This window comes from Megalops cyprinoides, chromosome 8, assembly GCF_013368585.1.
Source record: "Megalops cyprinoides isolate fMegCyp1 chromosome 8, fMegCyp1.pri, whole genome shotgun sequence".
Taxonomy (NCBI): Eukaryota; Metazoa; Chordata; class Actinopteri; order Elopiformes; family Megalopidae; genus Megalops; species Megalops cyprinoides.
Genome location: NC_050590.1, coordinates 29,978,762 through 29,998,140, shown reverse-complemented (window position 1 = coordinate 29,998,140; position 19,379 = coordinate 29,978,762). Strand labels below are relative to the sequence as shown.

The following is a 19,379-nucleotide window of genomic DNA, read 5'->3' as shown; positions in this document are numbered from 1 at the left end:
ATAAAAAAGGTTTGGTTGATGAGCTGGAAGATAATAGTCAGTTGGCAATTACTTAAAGGCCCACTTAAGCAGAAATGTGCACATGTTACATTCTAAGATCCCAGTCCATCTACTCCCTGCCCCCCCCCCCCTTGTGGTCCCTCTTTCTCTCTCCTTTTCCCCCTTTTAACTACCTCTCTTCCTCCCTGCTCTCTGGTGCTTTCTTGCTCTCCCCTCTCTGTTGTTCTCTCTCTCTCTCTATTTTCAGATGTAATATTTTGACTTGCGTGCCTTCCTGTTCACAGCCTGCAGTAAATAAACTGAATGTGATGGAGCGGGAGAGAGTGAACTCCCGGTGGGCGCTGACACTGTGCTTCTACTTCAGTGCTGCGAAAGTCATGGTGTACACACACACACAGGCACACACACCAATGAAACCTCAACTTGAGATGCACTGTGACAGAGATGTGTGGGCTGCACGCTCTCTGAGGAGAACAGACGGATGGGTGACATCATCTGAGAGCCACCAGAGGTAAAACAGTGTTCTTTATGTGTCTACAGGACTTGGCACAACATGATGTACTGTCAACAGCCAGGCCAGGATTTCAGCCCAGATTGGCTGCCCATGATCAACAAGTATTGTTGCCTGTATGCAGGGGACCAAAGGGCACAGGTGCTTGGTGATTTGTAATGAAAATAAGTGATAAAGTTGATCCCCTTGCCTCTACTTGGTGACAGTAACGCTAGACATTAGCACACACTTGCACAGTGTAAGTCAATTGAAGTTTCTTGTCCAGGCAGTTGGTATTATTGACTGAGGCTTTTTGTTTTGGTGTAAGAAGGCATCTTGGCAGCCAATGGCATTACACAGTGCCAATGGCTTTACCCAATCCACAGATTCAGTGACGAGCCTGAGGGGACCAGGTGCAAGGGCCATGTCTTTAATGAAGATGAATAGTGGGGATCGGTAAGAATGCTGCTGGGCATAAGGGAGCGTACTCAGTGGAGCCCTGTGTTTTTCTATCTACTTGTGTCCATCTGGCTTTCATTACCGTGGGTCAGGGAGAGCGTCGGCTCTTCTCCAATCGCCCTGCTTTCGGCTGTCAGACTGTGAGAGGGGAGGAAGATGGAAAAGTAGAAGGAGGTGGAATGTGAAAGAGAATAAAAAGGAGAGAGAAAGAAGGAAATGGGAGAAAACAAAAGTAGAGAAAATGAAAGAGAGAGGTTGAGAGAGAGAGGTGAGGCAGAAGCACAGACGCTGTGATCTCCGAATCCATCAGACCAATAGGAGCCCTGGCAATGCTCAGGAGAATGATGTTTGCTGTGCTGCTTCATAAAGGAAAAACCCTGCTCCATCCTCTGTGCCACCCTGTACCAAGAGCAGCCACCATGCTGCACTGGAGATACCACGCCCTCCGGGACCTGGCATCTCCCAGTCTGATAACTAATTCCACCTGACTGGCAGCAAGGCATGGAAAACTTTCCTTCTTGACCTCAGAAAAACTGCACCCACTGCGAAATTTAGCTGAGCACTTGGTGTGATGACGGAATCATCCCTGCGCCTTGGTGCTTAGGAAGCCCTGTGCATTCCACACCATATGAAAAGGGTATAAGATTTCTTGACTTCTGCAACCACATGTGAGACTGCGGCTTCCATTGCTATCCAAACACTTTTGCATGAGTGAAACTCTTCTTTCCGTGTGCTCAGTTCCAGCTTTCCTTCGTTGCATGATGTAGATCCTCTTTTACCCGCAGCGCCTAATGAATTCATGACGGACCCTGCAAGTTATTATGTGAATATTTTGCCTCTGACTTGCATCTAAAGGGATGTGCAATTAGTTGCCTCATTTTATTTGATAAATTCCATTTGCACATGATCTAATATATATATATATATTTTACAGACCTATGCAGGGATTAATCTGGACATAGCACATGATACAAAGGGAGTGAAATCTGCCAATCCAGTTTGTTTTAGCTGTGCTGTTTCTGTGCAGACAGTGTTTTTAGGTCAGGTTTAATCAATGACCTGATTTAATGAGCGGGACGGGGGGCTGTGCTGATTCTCATATTCCCCAGGCAGTGTGCACTGCTCTCACTGTGCATTGTGGTGGGAAGGGGAGGGGATGGAGGGGTGAGACCAGGGAGGCAGTCCTTCAGATGTCATAGCCATCAATGCTAGTGTTCTCCTCCTGCATCATCACTGGCCAGGGTCTCCAGCTCCCTTTGCATTCGTAACCAATATAGTCCTGTACCCTCCATGCCCCCTGCCTTAGGACAGAGAATATACATATCAGCGCTTTGGCAGACATCGGTGGGGCACGGGGCGGGGGCATCCACATCATGTCCCATCAAAATCCAAATTAGCCTGGAGCCTATGACTGTTCTGACTCTGTCACCAATCACAGTTTCATTCAGATGAGCTGTGGGATTAATTGACTCAATGAGGGGTATTCTGGCGTTGTGTGGAGTCTGGCTTTATATCATCGTCTCTGAATGCTAAGATGGAGCAGTTTTTGTGGCATATGCTGTCCGCTGGGCTGGCTCTGCTGTCTCGCCTGTAACATGAATCCCTGCTCTCCTTGTCTTCAGTCCAGCTAGCAAGGACTGTGGCTTCGAGCTCTGTCTGTGGAGTGCTGTTGCTGCTTTCAAAGCTGTGACTGTATATGAAATGCATAGTTAGGGGAGTCTGAGAGTTCCCCACACAAATCATGTCAAAACCATGATTGTACCACATGTTGTTCCCTTGAGGTGTTGACTTTAAGCCAATAGTAAGTTTTCAACAGACAGGGTCCACCACAAAACAGAACTGTTGGATTTTGGGAGTTTTAACCTAGGGAGAAAGATGAGTCGGTGGAAAAGAAATGCGCAGATTCATATAAACAGCAAAAAAGAAAAAAAAAATTTAAATCATCCGGCAACTTCTCCGCTCTCTTCGTTTGTGTTTGGAGTTTTGACAGGCAGCATTCATTCTGTTCGCACCAACATTGAATTGCCTTTAATCCCCCCGGCTGCTGCATGCTGTTTGGGGAAAAAGGATTTAAATTGCTGCGACTGTGAAAGGCTGTCTGTAAGCTTTTCCCTCAAGAGCGGGCCTGCTGTTCAGATGGATAGACGGCTAATCCTCAGGAGCCACGCTGGTACACAAGCGCTTTAATACTGTATCTCACGCTTTGTTTCCACTTCCCAATGTTATCTGTTCTACCTGACGGCTGCCTCTCTCTGTGCTGAGTGGCAGTGATGCACGCCTCTTCCCCCGAAGAGACATCACAGCAGACAGAAATCATGTCAACGTTCACAAGGCTCCTCTTCTGATAGGCTGAACCCAGAGTGCATACAGATTTCACCGTTCTTTGCGAGTTTCCATCATCATTTTTACTAGCGCCACATTTCTGACAGGAAACGTTGTCAGAGAGCCAAAGAAAAAAACAGACCTTTCCATCAGAGGCAGTCTGACTGTTGTAGATTTTAATATTTGAGAAGCATGTAATATTCTTCTCTTTCTAGAGAGTAATTGCATCAGATCTTTCATATCCCTAACAAAGCGTGAAATAAAATTCTCCATTTTCTATCTGGATAGTGCTTGCCTGTAGGAACAGTGGATGAGTGGATGCTGAACTGTTCTCCTTTTCTGAGAGTATCCAGTGGCATGTGCTGTGTCTCTTTAAAACACATGTATATGCATTCTGCATTAATATGCATGGGTGTACGCTTGCTTGAGTTTGAGGTGCACAGCACTTTTTCCCTTCTCCAGGAATCATGAGCTGCAAGCTGCCATTGAGGAGCCTAGTGTCAGGGTGAATTTGTTGTGGCACAGGGCCCTGAGATGCTGAAGCTTCTGTCGTCTTGGCAACGGAGTGCCTCAGGTAGCTTCCATCCAAAATGCAACCACAGTGTGGTAATTTTCAAAGTGCATCCAGAGTTTTTAAAATTAATGGCTATAAATATTTATGTGATCTGGATGATATTATTTTATCCATTTCACACTTGATGAACAGAACTGTGTGTGACTTCTCATCCATGGATTTTAAAATGAGTCAAAGAAACATGAGTCTTTCCTGCAAAAGCAGCTGAGGAGTCGGTCGGGTTTGCATTGGCTGCACGCACAAATGCTGCACAAGATGTCTTGTAAAATGAGTAAATGTGTCTTAGATGGTTGGAGGAAAGCCTCATGGCCAGAGTGAGAGCAGCTCTCTACCTCTGTGCGCAGAGTGAGAGCAGCCTTGTGCATCACTTGGACTTTTGGTCTCTCTTTTCGCTTCCCTCTCCTTTTCCTGCCAAGGTTGGCCTCCTCGTTCAGCAAATCTTTTTTGAACTACAGATCAATAATGAACTCAGTCTTGCATACCTTTGTATATTTTATATTTTGGGCACTTCTATTTACTTTTGAGAAGGTTTTTTTTTTACCATCCTCTCTTCTCCCTCCTTCTCCCAGTACCTTCTTTTTTTTCTACCCCCCTGTCTTCCTTCTATCTTTTTTGCCCTTTCTCACTCCTCATTTAGGTATGATATAATGTATTATTTCTCTACAACGAGGCTTATCCTCTAAGAGTCCCTTCACTCTGTTCACCTATAATCGAGATTAAATCATAAGTAGAGCTGTTTAATTGTGAGGGGAAAAGAAACCGTTCCTCTCATTTGGCTTTGCTCAAAAAAGCTTATTTCTTTTGCATGCTTTCTCCATCACTTCTTCAAGTTGGTGACTTATCGTGGCCTTTTGCCATAATTTGCAAGTCGATCCATTCCACAATTACTATTTTAAACATCTGCGATAATCCACAACTGCTAGGAATTAAACTGCCATTTATTTTAGCTCTCAGTTGCCTATGTGTTCAAAACACTCAAAACTGATAGTCCCTCTTTCCTGTGCATGTATGCATGCTTGCCCTTATTTTTCCCTGTCCTAGCTATAAATCCGAAGCTGCACTCACCAGTCTGTATCAAACTTTAGATGTTCCACTTTTTTACAAGACGACACTCGTTGCATGCCAGAAAGAGCAAGTAAGAGACTGATTTTCATAAGCAATGTGAAATGATTCTGAGGTTGATGTGTGTACTGTCCTTTTTTCTTGAAGAAAGACAAGGAAACACATATTTTCCATGTTGTATGAATATCAAGGTTAACAAAGATCAGGTATGTGTCAGTCAATCCTTAGCAGCAGGTGTTGGGAAGGAGCAGAAACGTGCTGCAATTTGTTCTACTTTCCCCACCGTGATCTGTCATTTCGCCACCAGGAGACTGGAAACTACTTCAATTATTGAAACCCCCCTCTGGCTGCAGCGTCTCTATTGTTAGGAGTAATTAGCAATGTGTTTTCTGCAGGGTAAACAATTTAATAAGAGGAGGAAAGCAATAATGAGAACACAGGAAGCAAGGTGTGTGGTGAGAACTGATTTATGACACTTTTTCTGAAAGGGGAACAAAGCCGATTCAGTGAGGCTTCTCTCTGTAGTGCAGTCTGTGTTCAGCTTTCTCATTCACAACTGATTTCACAGAATGTTGGGTAATGATGAGGGCTTTTAGTGACTGAACTCACCAGGGGATTCCAGGCGTGACATGATATGATACCTGTTTAACATGCATTTGGAGATCACCATTTATGCTTGACAATATTTGGAACCTCACCAAAAAGCACAGGAACTGTAAGTACTTCAGAGATATTGTTGTATTGTAGAGAATTGCTGTGTATTGTAAGTAAATTACGATTCCACTGAAATCACCCTACAAACTATATTATCTGTTAGAGAATTACACCTTTCCCAGTTTCCACCCTTCCTCTTCTCAGTCAAATAGGCGGCAGTGTAGCATAGTGGTTAAGGAGCAGGACTCGTAACCGAAAGGTTGCCAGTTCGATCCCTGCTGGGACACTGCTGCTGTACCCTTGGGCAAGGTACTTAACCCACAATTGCCTCAGTAAATATCCAGCTGTATAAATGGATAACATTGTAAAGAACTGTAATCTATGTAAGTCGCTTTGGATAAAAGCGTCTGCTAAATGAATAAATGTAAATGTAAACATGCTGAGCATTAAACGTATGCTCGGATGCATGACCATCTGTATGTTGCCCTCACAGACAGAGTCATGTATTACAGACATAACAGCCAAACGGGTGCCAAACGGGGGTGGGGGTTGTGGTCAGCAAGGATGTCCTTGACATGACTTATTCAGTTCCACACTGGTTAAAAACCAGTGCACTTCTGGAGCTGTTGTTCTGGTGGATTAATCAGTGTTCACTGAAGGAGAGCCAGCCTCCCTCTGGGGTCAGAGGTCATAACCTCCAGACAGCTGTGAGCCTCTCCCCTGTCTCTGGAAGGGGGGAGGAGGTGGCTGGGCTTAAGTATGAATGATTGGTTGGTACTGAGCTTCATTGTCATCTGCCTGTTGCTCTGTAATCACACACACACACACACCTCCCTCTTCATGTGCAATCAGCCTCTCATCTGGAGCAGACACCACACATTCCACTCTCCTCCGAAATCATTGGTAAGAAAAAAAAGCCCACTCAGGACAGCGAAGTGCAGGAAGATTTGTCTTGCACATATTTGTCTTCATATTACAGGGAAACAGTGGAGCATTTGAACTGCAATTCCTTTGCCTCATTTTTTCTGTTACTTTTTTGTGAGGCAGAATGATGGGTGATGGAGAGAAGGTTCACAAGTTCATCAGTAGTGATGGGTAAACAACAAAATGGAATGACCAAAAAGAAGTGAACTGAAAAGGGACTTTGGGAGGAGACGGGAAGATGTAGGAAGAATGGGAGGAAGAGATAGACTCTCATTTTGAATGGGGAGAGAATGGAAGGAAGAAAACATCTTACTGCATGGACTAAGGATCTGCTTACATGAACATACAGACTGTCACAGATGGGGTGATGTGCTCTGTAGTGGCCCCAAACCTCAAGGGAAAAACAACCTCTGGCTCCCCATATACACACAGCCATTTCCCCCACTGTTAGGACAGGGGCATGGCTAGGTTGAGAGGAGCACTCTCATTGAGTCCCACTCAGCTGCTGTCGTAGATGAGGAGCATTGCTTATCATAAATGTTGGAAACTGGTCCAGGCCATATTACAAACACACAGAAAAAAGAAAAGAAGGAAATCTCAATGAGACCAGATGTTCTGACTGGGTGCCTAACATAGGAGAATTTGAGTTCTAACTGTGGTAACAAGGATATGTTCTACACTACACTTCATGCGTCATTGTGTGATTAAGCGACACTTAGTGCCAGGGAACAATAACATTTTAAATAATTCTGCCTCTCAAAGACACTATCAACCATTTATTTCCACATTATGATCCTCTACAAATGGTATTTAATTGAGAAACTGTGTAATGAGGTAGTAATTCAGTAGCTGCAGTGAAAGAAGCAGAAATGCATCAAATTTCTGCAATCAGTACCCTGCACGAAAATATCCAGGTTGGGAGTACAGTATTACCTCCCTATAGCAGGATGATGTGGGCCCGTTAACTTCATTATCCACACCATTCCCATGGTAGAGCTGGCAGTAGCTGCTATCTCCATCAGATAAGGCCCACTTTGGTGGGGGGTACCCAGAGCTGTGCCTGTCCTTTAATGACTGTTCAGAATGTGGTTAGTTCATGGCTGTAACTTGCTGAGGTGTCTAACACAGACCCAAATGGGCTCAAAATTGTGTTCTGCAAAAATATAAAAAAGTGATGACTGTAGGAACAGAGGGATTATGGCACTGAAACAGGCTGCAGCCTGAAACTCAATTTCAGGAGACAAAATGTGTTTTTGGTGTCTAATACATCCATATACCTCACATCAAAGGGAAACGGCTGTTGTCCAACCTGCAGCTGGCTGGTTGGCGTTTTGTATAATTATGACTGCTTTCTCCTTCTATCTTATGTTTTAACAACATATTAACCACACACTTAAAAAATGTTAACAAAATTATTCATATCACATTTGCCCATCATATCCAGTTTTCTGGCTCATGTGACAGCTGCCCATAACTAAGTAGGGTATGTCTGTCTATATATTTTGTGAGCATCTCTTTGTACCTGTCCTTTTACTTGACCCTACACTGTCGCTACAGTACCTGAACAGCACCAATGGGTACAGTTAAGCTCCTGCTCTAATCTAATAAATATCAACATATTATATCCACTGCCTGGGCTTTTGGAGAGATGGTGGCTGCAGATTTTAATTGAGTTGTGGTGTGCGATATACCACCTGTCACTTTGTGCAGGGAATGGTAATTGCCTTCCATTGTTGGCCCTGTCACTTGATTTGAGAGAAGCCATGACCTCTGTGAAATAAACAGTGTTCGACATCATCGTTGCTGCTCTGCGGTCCCAACCCTGGGGGCTCTGTGACCGTGGGCAGGAAACAGCCTCACTTGTTTGTGCGGTGTCAATCCAAGCTGTAAGACTGGCATCATACACATAGCAGGGCTTTGCTTCTCCGGCCCTGAATCCTTACTTTGGCAGGAAATATTTGTATTAGTTGTAGCCATCTACCACCACAAACCGCAAGATGGCATTCAGGCCTTACATCTTCAGAAGAGCCAAACATCACTCTCCCTGGGACTCTAACTTTACATCAACAAGCATGTAGACTGTCAGCCTTCCATCTGAATTTGCTGCTGCAATTGCCTGTAAATCCATGTGACAGTTGTAGACTGAGATTGAATGTATTCTATGAGCACAGACATGTCCACTCCATACTGTATATATGTTTCTATTTTGTATGCTTTATAATGCATCCATCTAGCCTTGTCATGGTAGCAGCAGCAAAAAAATCCACTGAACTGCCTGCTAAGTCGGTCTACTCTACCTCCCTGTTAAATCCTGATCATATTTCCTCAAGGGGGTTAATAATAGCTTTTGCCTTTTTTGTTACATGTTGTGTTTATTACACCGGCTTGTTGCCATTAAAGTAGATAAAGTGTGTTTTCCCCGTTGAACAACCACGGCACTCGTGTGGAATCCCAGATGAGTATGCTTGTGTAAAATGTGTTTCAGTGGCAGACAGAGCAGTAATGAAAAGGCAGATAGCAGTATTCAACTGACAGCTGAGCGGAGCCCTCCGGCTCAAGCCAACTGATGAAACCGCTGGCGACATGGTTGCTAAGGAAGTTCTGGTGTCTAAGCACTAGTTGAGGAGTTATACGATACCACATATCTGATTCATATGGGTGAATATCCCATTGCTCATACATTTGTTCAGAGAAAGGTCTAACAATATTCAATTTTGCAATTGCAGTAAGGGAAGGGAACTGATTTGAGTCCAGTCTACACTCTGTGAACCTCATTACAGTACCATCAACACCTAGTGTGGTCTGGGTCTGAGGACAGTGGTGAAAGTTATGGCTGGCGGGGTCTGATTCATGCTTTCACAACTTTTCACAATGACTTTTGCATCACCGCTGCAGGGTCTGGTTGCCAGATTGTGAAATCAGTCCCACCGGCTACTCTCATTTCGCCTGGCTGACTCTCCATCCCCCAATGACTGAAACCACAAAACCAACCAATGGCATTTAACACATTTCAACAGCTTTTAAGCTCTCTAAGCATGTGTGAAGAGGCTGGAACCTCCACAGTTGAACTATGAGTAAAATGGGATTTAAAGTAAATCTTCACCTTACACCAAGTAAATCCTTGGGTTATGGTTGTAATTAGAAAAGAATTTATGAATAAGCTAGGGGTTATTCTTAGAGTTGGAGGAGGGGTACAACATATGCTTGGGGTCAAATTTAACAGTCCTTTATGTTTTTGTCTTGGTTAGTGTTTAACTGAGGGTTAATGTTGGAGTTTCAGTAACCCGAGTCTGAAACATTAACCATCCTAAGTCCCAGATGGAAAACCAAGCTAATGTTCTATGGTAGCTAACATGGATAGGTTAATACTGATCACTTGTGAAGTCAGTATAATTAACAGTGTGGCCACAGTTCAATTAGGCCTGATATTCCATTTGTAGCAACACATGCAGTTAAAATTAGGAAATTAAGCCTCTAGCAAAATGCTGTTTAGAGTACTATTTTATACTATTTGTCCTTTTGTGAGAATTTGAATCATGTGATAGCAGCAGAAAAAATGGATCACTCCTCATAGTTAATCAAATTATTAAGGATGAAAAAAGGGTATCTCTTGACCTACTTCCTTCTTCTAACCAGCCTATCCTCATGGGAGCACTGGAGATAGATTGGGAGGTCTGTGGTGAGTTTCCTCCACGCTTGGCTTGTCAGTGAGAATAAGCATGATGCAGTTCCCTGGGCAGATGGGGGGCTGGGGGGTACAGAGGTCTGGGGGGGAGTATACTTAATTGATTGTGTGCACAGCCGTGACTCAACTGTAGCAAAGGCTGACAAGCCCCATCCAGAATTCCATCCCCTGAGACCTCTCTCTCTCTCTATCTCTCTCTCTCCCTCTACCTGACAGCATTAGCGCAGCCTGGTGCCCGGTTACATAAATGACTGGCAGGTGACATGTGATGAACCTTCTGAGCTGGTCTTTGCAGATGCTGCAGGAGGAGGAGATCTGTAAAGGCTGGTTCAGAGTTAGGTGGGAGAGTAACAGCAACCAAATTATTCAAATGCATCTCTTTCATTTTCTCTTCTGAAGAGCACTTTGGAAAAACAAATTTGTAGTTCTTCTAATGCACATGCATTTTTTATGTGAGAACACAATAAATCTACCTTTCTTGCTTTTGAGAGTTTTGGCTCTCCCATATGGATGTATTGAAAGAATTGACCCTGCTTCTTCACTTAAAGCCCTCCATCTTCTGAGGAAAAGAAATCAGTCCTGTTCCTAGGGTTTTTTTTTTTTGAAATGAGACAGGAGAGGACAAAGAGGAGAAAGAGGCATCTGTCCAGTAGCGAGGAGCAACAGAGCAGCGTACCTGTAGTCCTATTTATAAATATCTTCATCAGCCCTTAGACAGAGCATGTAATGATGTAGGTTGGGGTCACCTTGCCTGAAAGCATTAGTCATGGTGTTCCCACAGGACTTTACAGAACCCAGATCAGTCAATTAAAAGTATCTTCAGGCGGTAGGGGAAGTTCACTGAATGTCAGAGCGTGCCGCTTCCTCTCGGTTTCCTCTGTGTTTGAGGATCTGAGTGGACAGATTAACACAAAAGGTAGCAGGCTAGTTTACCAGTATGATTATAATGTTTAAAAAATAAAGAAACTAAGGTCACTGCATTAACATGTGTGCTATATGGCATTTTTGTTGCTTTTTTTATGTGGTTGTTGATTCACCCTTACCTATCTATGTGTTCTATCCCAGCAAGCACTTCTCCCCCAGTCGACATTCTGACTATAGCCAAAGGCTGTGCTGGTTACTAAGGTACAGCTAAACAAAAACTGTATGAGACAGAACTGTTCAAGAAAAGGGAATCTAAAAAAAGAACTTCTTGTTCTGTACAGTTTTTTCTCCCTTTATGAATAAGATCATTTAGGTGGAAATTCACCTTTGATGTCCTTCTCATCGGCTGCAGAGTATTCTTAGCTGATAGCGCAGATGAGTTTACAGTCTGCAGAGACAAAAAGGTGAACTGGGGGGCTTTAATTATTAAAACAAGTGCATGTGAATTCGATAGACCAAAGGACATTTGTATATTTCGCCCCAGGTAGATAGAGCAAGATGCGGACAGTTTTGTTTTATTTGACTTGAATCATGATCATATATGGCTATCTAAGGCTGTGGTCTCCAGGCATACACCTTTGTTGCAGTGAATTGTTTCACAGCTGTCAGCATGTGATGTCCTGCTCTTGTAGGTAGAGTGGGAGCAGAGTGGGCCGACTGCCCCTGTCCCAGTGTCTGGTCTAGCTGCATGTCAGAAAGGAGGCTCACAGGGAGACACATTGCGCCATGGAGACAGGACCTTCCTGTGTGACGTGTAGTGTCCTGTCCCCTGGGCACTGCCCGATGCCCGCTGACAGATCAAGGCTGACTTTAGGGGTGGGGGAGGGGTCGCATGGTGCGGGGACGAAGATAAGCTGGGATACGTGCAATGGAGATGTCAGTTGTACCTCTCATGCTGTGCATGCCATGTTTGCTCTTGCTCTCAAGGTGTAATTTGAAGTCAGGGACAAATTGCATTTCCTTGTGGTGAGGGAGTGCCCCTCATTTCATTGTTGTCAAAAATAGAATTCCACAGGATGTGAGTGTTCTGTGTGATATTTCAAGTGCTTTATTTATCCCAAGGAAGTGCTCTGTGTGAATATCAATTCCGCAATGCCAGATACTCATTTCCTTATTTTCACTTTTTCTGTAACTAAGCCTATATATCAAAAATCCATAAACTAATCAGCAATTTTGGATTTTTTTCCTTTGAGTCTTTATTTCTTGTTCTGTAACTACATTGTACATTTCTTTATTTTGCCTTTTGTTGATTCCTTGTGAAACAAACATCTTTTGTCAGTATTTGCTAATAAATTACTTTACTAGGTAATCTGTGTTCTTGTCTTGTAACTGTGGTCACTTTTTGTGTGCAGGGACTTTATTGCCTTTCGTGGAGTGCGCTGTCAATGGCAGTGATAGTATAGATGAAGTGTTCATGCCTTTTGTTGAGGGGCCCTTTTATGTGGCAGTGCTGGTGAAGACCTCATTCTGCTGCTTCTTTTGGAGTGAAAACAAAACCCCATTCCACCCCCCCTCACATCACTTACTCCAGAGGCACAACACTGCTGCCTGACCAGGGTGGAACAGCCATCTGACTCCACTCGGCATGCTGGCCATTGCACAACATGTTGGATCTCCTCTTTTATTGTTTTACTGTTCTCTGACTTTTGCCGTCTGTATATGTCCCAAACAAAGCTGACACTGAAGAACCTTGATTCAACAGCCTGTGGCTAGAAGCAAATGATTTTTTTAATTTTAGAAAAAAACAAGTGTCTCACTGTCCAGGCCTGGCGGGAAGAGTCTTAGGCCCAGAAGGGACTTCCCCAAACATATCAAGGCCTGTATGTGTGTTGACTCACGCTGGCTCTGGGACAAACACTCCTAGGTGGAGCATCTCATCCACAGAACACTCCTCTGGGAGAGACTGTATGCTACTGTGGCAGACAGGCAGAGCACACACATGGCTAAGGCAAATGATCTGACTGTCAGCAAGAGATCACTGAGAAGAGAGTGCAAAAAAAAAAGAGAAATGCCTTTGGAAATGCAAGGGAAAGCAATGTCTGTGTTGTGATATTACAGTCAAGACTATGATTTGAGGCCAAGAGTGATGTTTAAGGTCATCTGAGTAATTTGGGGTCTTTTTAATTATCTAGCTCTGTCATATATTTGAATGAATCACTGGTATTAAACAAATAAAATAAGTAAATTTGCTATTTGTGTGCCCATGTGTCTCTCAGTGTTCTAATGTTCATTTAAGGTTTTCACAGCCAGTGTGACTGGGTGAAGGGCTAAGGGAGGAAGAGCCAATGGAGGGGGGTGGGGGTATAGCATATGTCACTGGGATGTCAAGTGTCAAGACCTGAAGAGAACCAGTTTAGACTCCCTCAGTCTCAAAATCTGCACTGGGTGTTCTGATTAAAAGAAACATGGGAAAGAGAACAGTTCAGCCAATCATTTTCTCAGCATCAGCAAAAAAGACCATTTGTCCATGCGGTTATAATCGCCTCCTGGTGTTAACAATAGTCAATCATGACAGATCAGTGCCCCTTGACCGCTACAATGATGGGCGGTGTTCGAATTCATGAATAAAACGAAGGGGTTAACAGTAGGCGTGAACATCACTCGAGTGCCCGCCCTCGGGGGCTGAACAGCCTGGATGTTCGTATCGAGCATGAGTTCGAAAGAAAGCTGTTTGCATACCAATCTCCCTCAAAGAAGGCATGACCAAATTGGGGGCTGTAGTACTTGGGGCTCTGGAATGCATTAGCTGAAGGCTCAAAGTTGTAGGACACCTCTCTCCCTTCTGGAGCTCAATTTTTCAACCGTTGTTTTGCTTGTACAGCTGATTTCAGCAACGAAGACACCGTTATCTGATACTTTTGTGGAGTATAGCACAGATCACGCAAGGTTTGCGGAGAAAGCTGCGTTAGAGGGTAAGAGCTATTGATAGGCACTGCGTATTATCGTGGCCGAAGTTGTTTGTTGTACTTTGCATGTGTTCATGATTAGGTTCCGGCCCTTCGTAACACACTCTGTAAATTCATATTTGCGTAATGTTGCATGTGGTAAGAAGCAACACTGTCACTCTTAAGAACATCGTGAATATACCGCTTGAAGACGATTCTCGTTTTACCTGTCTTAATGTTGATTGACTGTTTTACAGCCACTTGACATCTTAACTTCTTGTTAATGTTAATTCAGAACATTCTGAAGCCCTTCGTGTCTGAGACTAAAATGTAATGTCAGCCGTTATTTTATCAAAGCGAAGAGATAATATGCATAATTTAGTCTCACTTATTATGGAAGGATGATCATTCGCGCACTGTTTGTAGTTCGTGTCCCTGTAGGCTGATGTTGTGGTGAACGTGTCCAGTCGTGACCATACAGTAACGGCAAATCTGAACAGTAGCCCGGCTCATCAAGCGATTGTAGAGCTGCTCCTATTACGAAAGTGTCTTTTAAGCCACAGTGAAAACTCAGAAAATCTTCACATTAAACATTTCATGGTCAGTTTGCCTTTTCCTATGTCAACATAGCCACCCAGCGATTGGTCATCTGATTTCGCTCAGCAGTTTGAATCGCTGTACAGTATCTGTAGCATTCATAATAACGTTTCAGATGGACAAAGTCCACACACTATCTCAAACTGTTGACCCAGACTATCACACACTACCACAAATGACCACAAACACATGTCCACGATTACCACAAGCAACTCTAGGCAAATTTACTACGAGCGCAACTTCGGTAGTTGCAGCAAACCGCTTTAAAACAGCGCAGCTTGCCGAGTGGGGAGAGTTGTTTGTTGAAATACGCTGAAAGCTGTTTTATCACACGGTAGCAGGCAACGTACGTTTTAAGTGTAACAGTGGGAGTAAATTATAACTAGTAATATATAATTGTACATTGGAAATAGTTCTACAGATTGAATTTGTATCAGTATGAAACGCACCAAATAAAGAAAAATAAAGAGAACCTAGGCAGCGACTAAACCAAACATTTCCATGAACTTTAAATTCTTGATGTGTGTACATGTTTAAATATCTCATCAAAATATAAATTTTTGCAAGCCTGTAATGTGGTCCCTTGAAAAACAAGTGAAGTAAGACTGAAGCCTCTGTAAATTATGTTTCTGTGCTTTTATAGCCAGACAAGTTGAGTAGATTGTACATTTGTGGACATATATTTGAAAATGTAGATATACATTCAACATAGAGATTACAATATGTAAAAAGGAAAAATACCACATAAAATATTCATTTAATTAATCTTATCTCTGATCCATCAATGCCTTAACCACGAAAGACTCTTTGAATACAAATAAAAAAGCATTCACATTTATTTGAAACTGTAGTGTGGAGTTTCATGCAAAAAGTGTCAAATAATTTTGTGCTAGCAAGTGCAGTGTGTACCCATGAGTTTCTTAACATGCAGAGCAAAGCAGTCAGCTAAAAAAAAATAAATATCTGTTTTTGTCAAAGGCATTTAATTAATTTAGGTACATTCATTTTGGGTTTGGAGGATCATGTCATATTTTGCACCTGGCTAATGACTGAAGGAGGTTCAGTTTCCAGAAGCAGCATGGGTAGTTGTCCTTATCTGCTGATATACACCACAAACCTCAACAGCTGTCTTGATTTTGTCAGAAGTGTTTGAAAGCTTATCACACATATAATGTACACGAACATACCACTATTGTGAGTCTCACCTTGAACACACAGTGTCACCAGACAGTTGGCTTTTTCGGTAGCAATGTTGCCTAAGGACAGCAAAAAATCCACTGACACCCTGCATTCTTCGAAAGGTGGATCACGCTGACTCCCTGCACACTTCCTCAGTCATAGCTGGTAGTAAAGGCTGAGTATCTCATTCCTGAGTTCCTGTGCACTACCCCATATCATGTGCAGTAATGCATGAATGCACAAATTCAGAACATCTTACAGTTGTTCAGACTTGAAATGAGCCGTACGCCATCATTGCATTTGCATTTAGCAGATGCTCACATCCAGAGTGATTTACAGTTTTTATCCATTTATATAGTTGGATATTTAAGGAGGCACTTGTGGGTTAAATACCTTGCCCAAGGGTATAACAACAGTATCCCAGCAGGAAATCAAACCAGCAACCTTCTGGATACAAGCCCTACTCACTACACGACATTGCTAGATCATTGCACATCTAAACTTAATTCAGCAAACAGGTATCCGTGACATCACTGTGCCCATTGGCTACTATACACAAATAATCTGACCTTTTGTGGTACATATTAATAATGTTTGCAGATATGTGGTCACAGTCTAGAGCATCTTTTAGTCAGTTGCTATCTGAGCAATGAAATAAGCAACGCATAAGTTTTACTGTCGCAACTGGATGATGCCTGGTAGAATGCCTGCCATCAGTCAGTAGTGGGTTGAGTGGGGTTTTGAAAACTGTCTGCAAATCTGCTCTAAACTCTAGCGTCAGAACCTCAGGTGCAAATGAAGTTGATGCTCCGAGTGAATTGGGTTTCAATTAGCTTGCGGTCAGAGCGTGAAGACCCTGGTTCTGAAGAGAATCATTAAAATTGCGATTGGTGGTAGGATGCGCTTGCTGGACTGTGCAGCCTTGTATGAATGTGTCAGAAGCATTCATAGACCCACTCAGTCACTGTGGGGTTAGGCTGCTAATCCATGCTGCAGAATACAGATTAGGGGTGGAAGGAAAATGCCGGCCATCTGATGAGCCCACTTGACTGACTGCAGTCAGCTGCTTTCTTTTGGAATGACTAATGTGCCAGGTTTGCATGGGCGCATGTTGAAGTTCAAAGTCATTTAGCTGGAGGCAGGAATGTTCTTTACATTTTACTTTTTTGTCTAAAATGAAAAGATAGACTCAGTCTGGATTGTTCAATGTATCAACATATTTTGAACCTGTCATTCTGCGTTGACTTCTATTGCTTTCTTTCAATTGTTTGTCTTTTTGGTGAACCCAATATTCAAGAGCTGGAGTAAAGAAGCAGGGGACAAAAGCTTTCACAAAACCACAAAATCATGTGGTCAAAAACCACAAAAAATGTGGTCAAAAATGACCACAAAAACAGAGCCATGTCTGAATCAGTCTGAAAAGTCCAGTTTCACTTTAATTATTTAGTTGACTCTACATTTGTAGAATTGTGCTCTTGCATTAGTCCAATGTCTGTTAGAAAAATACACCTTCTTAAAACAAAACTAAATTGTCTTCCTTCCTTAATAATGTCTGTCTAGTTCTGCACTGTTAAAGTGGCATACAAGGAAGCAGAAAGGCATCCTCTAACCCCTGCACACATGCTCCCATTCCATGAAGTCCTCTACTTCAACTGAGACAGAATGTTTCAATATAATCAAGAGAAAACAGGCTCTCTGCTCATTTCCAAGGCAGAGGCTGCACTTAACCTCACCAGTGCTTGACCTTGGAAAGCAAACACTTTAACACGGAAGGCTTTTAGCGGAGTTTGAATGGAGACTCGTAGTGATCAGCGGTGTGGTTTGCTAGGGTCTCTGCTGGCCTCCAGCCAGGAAAAGAACAGGAAGCAGGGCTGCCCCGTACACTGCGGTAAAGTCCTGGTAATGATAGATGGTGAGAATCTTGTTTTGAGGTTTTGGCTTGTGACTGCTGTACGTGTTGCTTCCATGGCTGAAACTTCCACCGGTCGCGTGTTTCCCCAATACTGAATTACAAGTGCAGTGGCCCTCATCGCAAACAATGAGAGTTTGTCCTTCCTCACCACAAAACAGAACATATTTTTTCAAATAGGAAAAGCCCTCTTCTGAATTCTCAAGGCTTTCTGTGTTGCTGTTGTGCTTTGACATCTGAAGGCCTTTCTGTCAGGCATCTATTTTATTACTGAATGGCACTTCAGCCTTGATTGGATCCAGAAGGCAGTGGACAAGCAGCAGCTGGCAGCTGCCCCCACCCAACGCACACACCCCCCTTCCCAATCTGCTGTGCCACTCAGAGGCACGTTCTCTACAGCTGTTCACTCTGCTACCCGACTAGCAGAACGGCAGCCGATTAAACTCCGAGCTACAGTAAATTAATTTGAGGTCCCATGTCCCTGGACATTGGTGCTCTGTGTGACAGACGGACCAGTGTGTGTTGTTCTCAGCAGTGTTCATATCCGTCCATCGTGCAGGTGAATGAGCCGGTCGTCAGGGCTCGTTTGATCTGCGCCCCAGTTTTGGCGGCTCTAATCGGCTTGGCCGATTCATTCCATGTCCCGCCGTCCTCCCAGGGGCACACGGGCTGTATCGATGAGTTTAACAAGAGGGGAGAGAAACGAGGCCAGCTCATTACACAACTCCCAGCCCAATGTATTAGGGCTGCATGTGCTGGCGAGCTGGGCCCACTGAGATCCTGGAGCTAAATGGAATATCTATCGGCTTTATGAGAAAATTGCTTTTTTCTATTGCCGGGCCGCTCGGTTTTTAATGTGTTTGATTTAACTTTTTTTTGCCCATTGTTGGAGCGCAGCTGTGTGCTTCGTTGCATGCGCTGTGAGGAATGGCTTTTGAATTAGCGGGTTTAACTCAAGGGAGGAAGGTATGTGTTTGTTATCGGCTCCACTGTTAAGAGTAGGATTAGCGGGTGGGCACTTTGCTCTCAAAAATCGGTCAGATCTGTAGTGATTAATTGTCCTATATTTGCGTGGTCTCATCCGTGTCACCGTCTTAGGGGTTCATCGAATTCCCCCACTCTTGGGGTCCCAAAAGAGTGCACTGTTGCACAGTAACAAGGATTCTCATAGTCTCCTTGCTGTCGTATTTCTCAGGGCTGAGCACCCGTGTCATTGGAAGAATAGCCGATCGATCCTGTGAACAATAACTCAGCTGCTGCTGGGAGCCTGCACTTAAAGGATCTAACCAACCGTTCTTGTTGGATTTAGGTGAAAAAAAACTCTCAGAAGCCTCTTTAGTTGCAGGGTTCATTCTGCTGATTGACAGATTTTTTGGTCCCAGTCACTAGTGGAACTGTTTGCTGCATGCCTCTGTCTCAGCCAGCTGTGATGAGCCTGAGAGAAAGCCCCTCAGCTGGAAGCCCAGCAGTATGCTTTTCTGGGGAAGTCCCAGGGCCAGGGTAGCTGACATGTTCCCTTTATCATGAGGAAACAGACCAATTTTTGTAGGCAGCTAAGGATTCTTAATGCTTATCTTGTACTTTGGCGATTTCCTCCAATCACGGACGTGCTAAGTACATAATGAAGTAAATGGCAGACATTCGGAGTGCGGAGGCATACAGATAGTGGGGTCTTTCAGAGGCAGTTGAAGGGGTCTGCATGCTTTATTTGCAGA

At 43.6% G+C, this 19,379-nt stretch overlaps 1 protein-coding gene across 2 annotated transcripts in view; it reads left to right on the top strand.

The window, feature by feature from the left end:
• Nucleotides 1-13,766: 13,766 nt before the first annotated feature.
• LOC118781544 (tetraspanin-18-like) overlaps nt 13,767-19,379 on the top strand; it is a 46,068-nt gene continuing 40,455 nt past the window's right edge. For both annotated transcript variants that reach the window (XM_036534496.1, XM_036534495.1), the window contains exon 1: nt 13,767-14,006. The gene's annotated coding sequence lies outside the window, so the exon portion shown is untranslated. The remainder of the gene's footprint in view (nt 14,007-19,379) is intronic.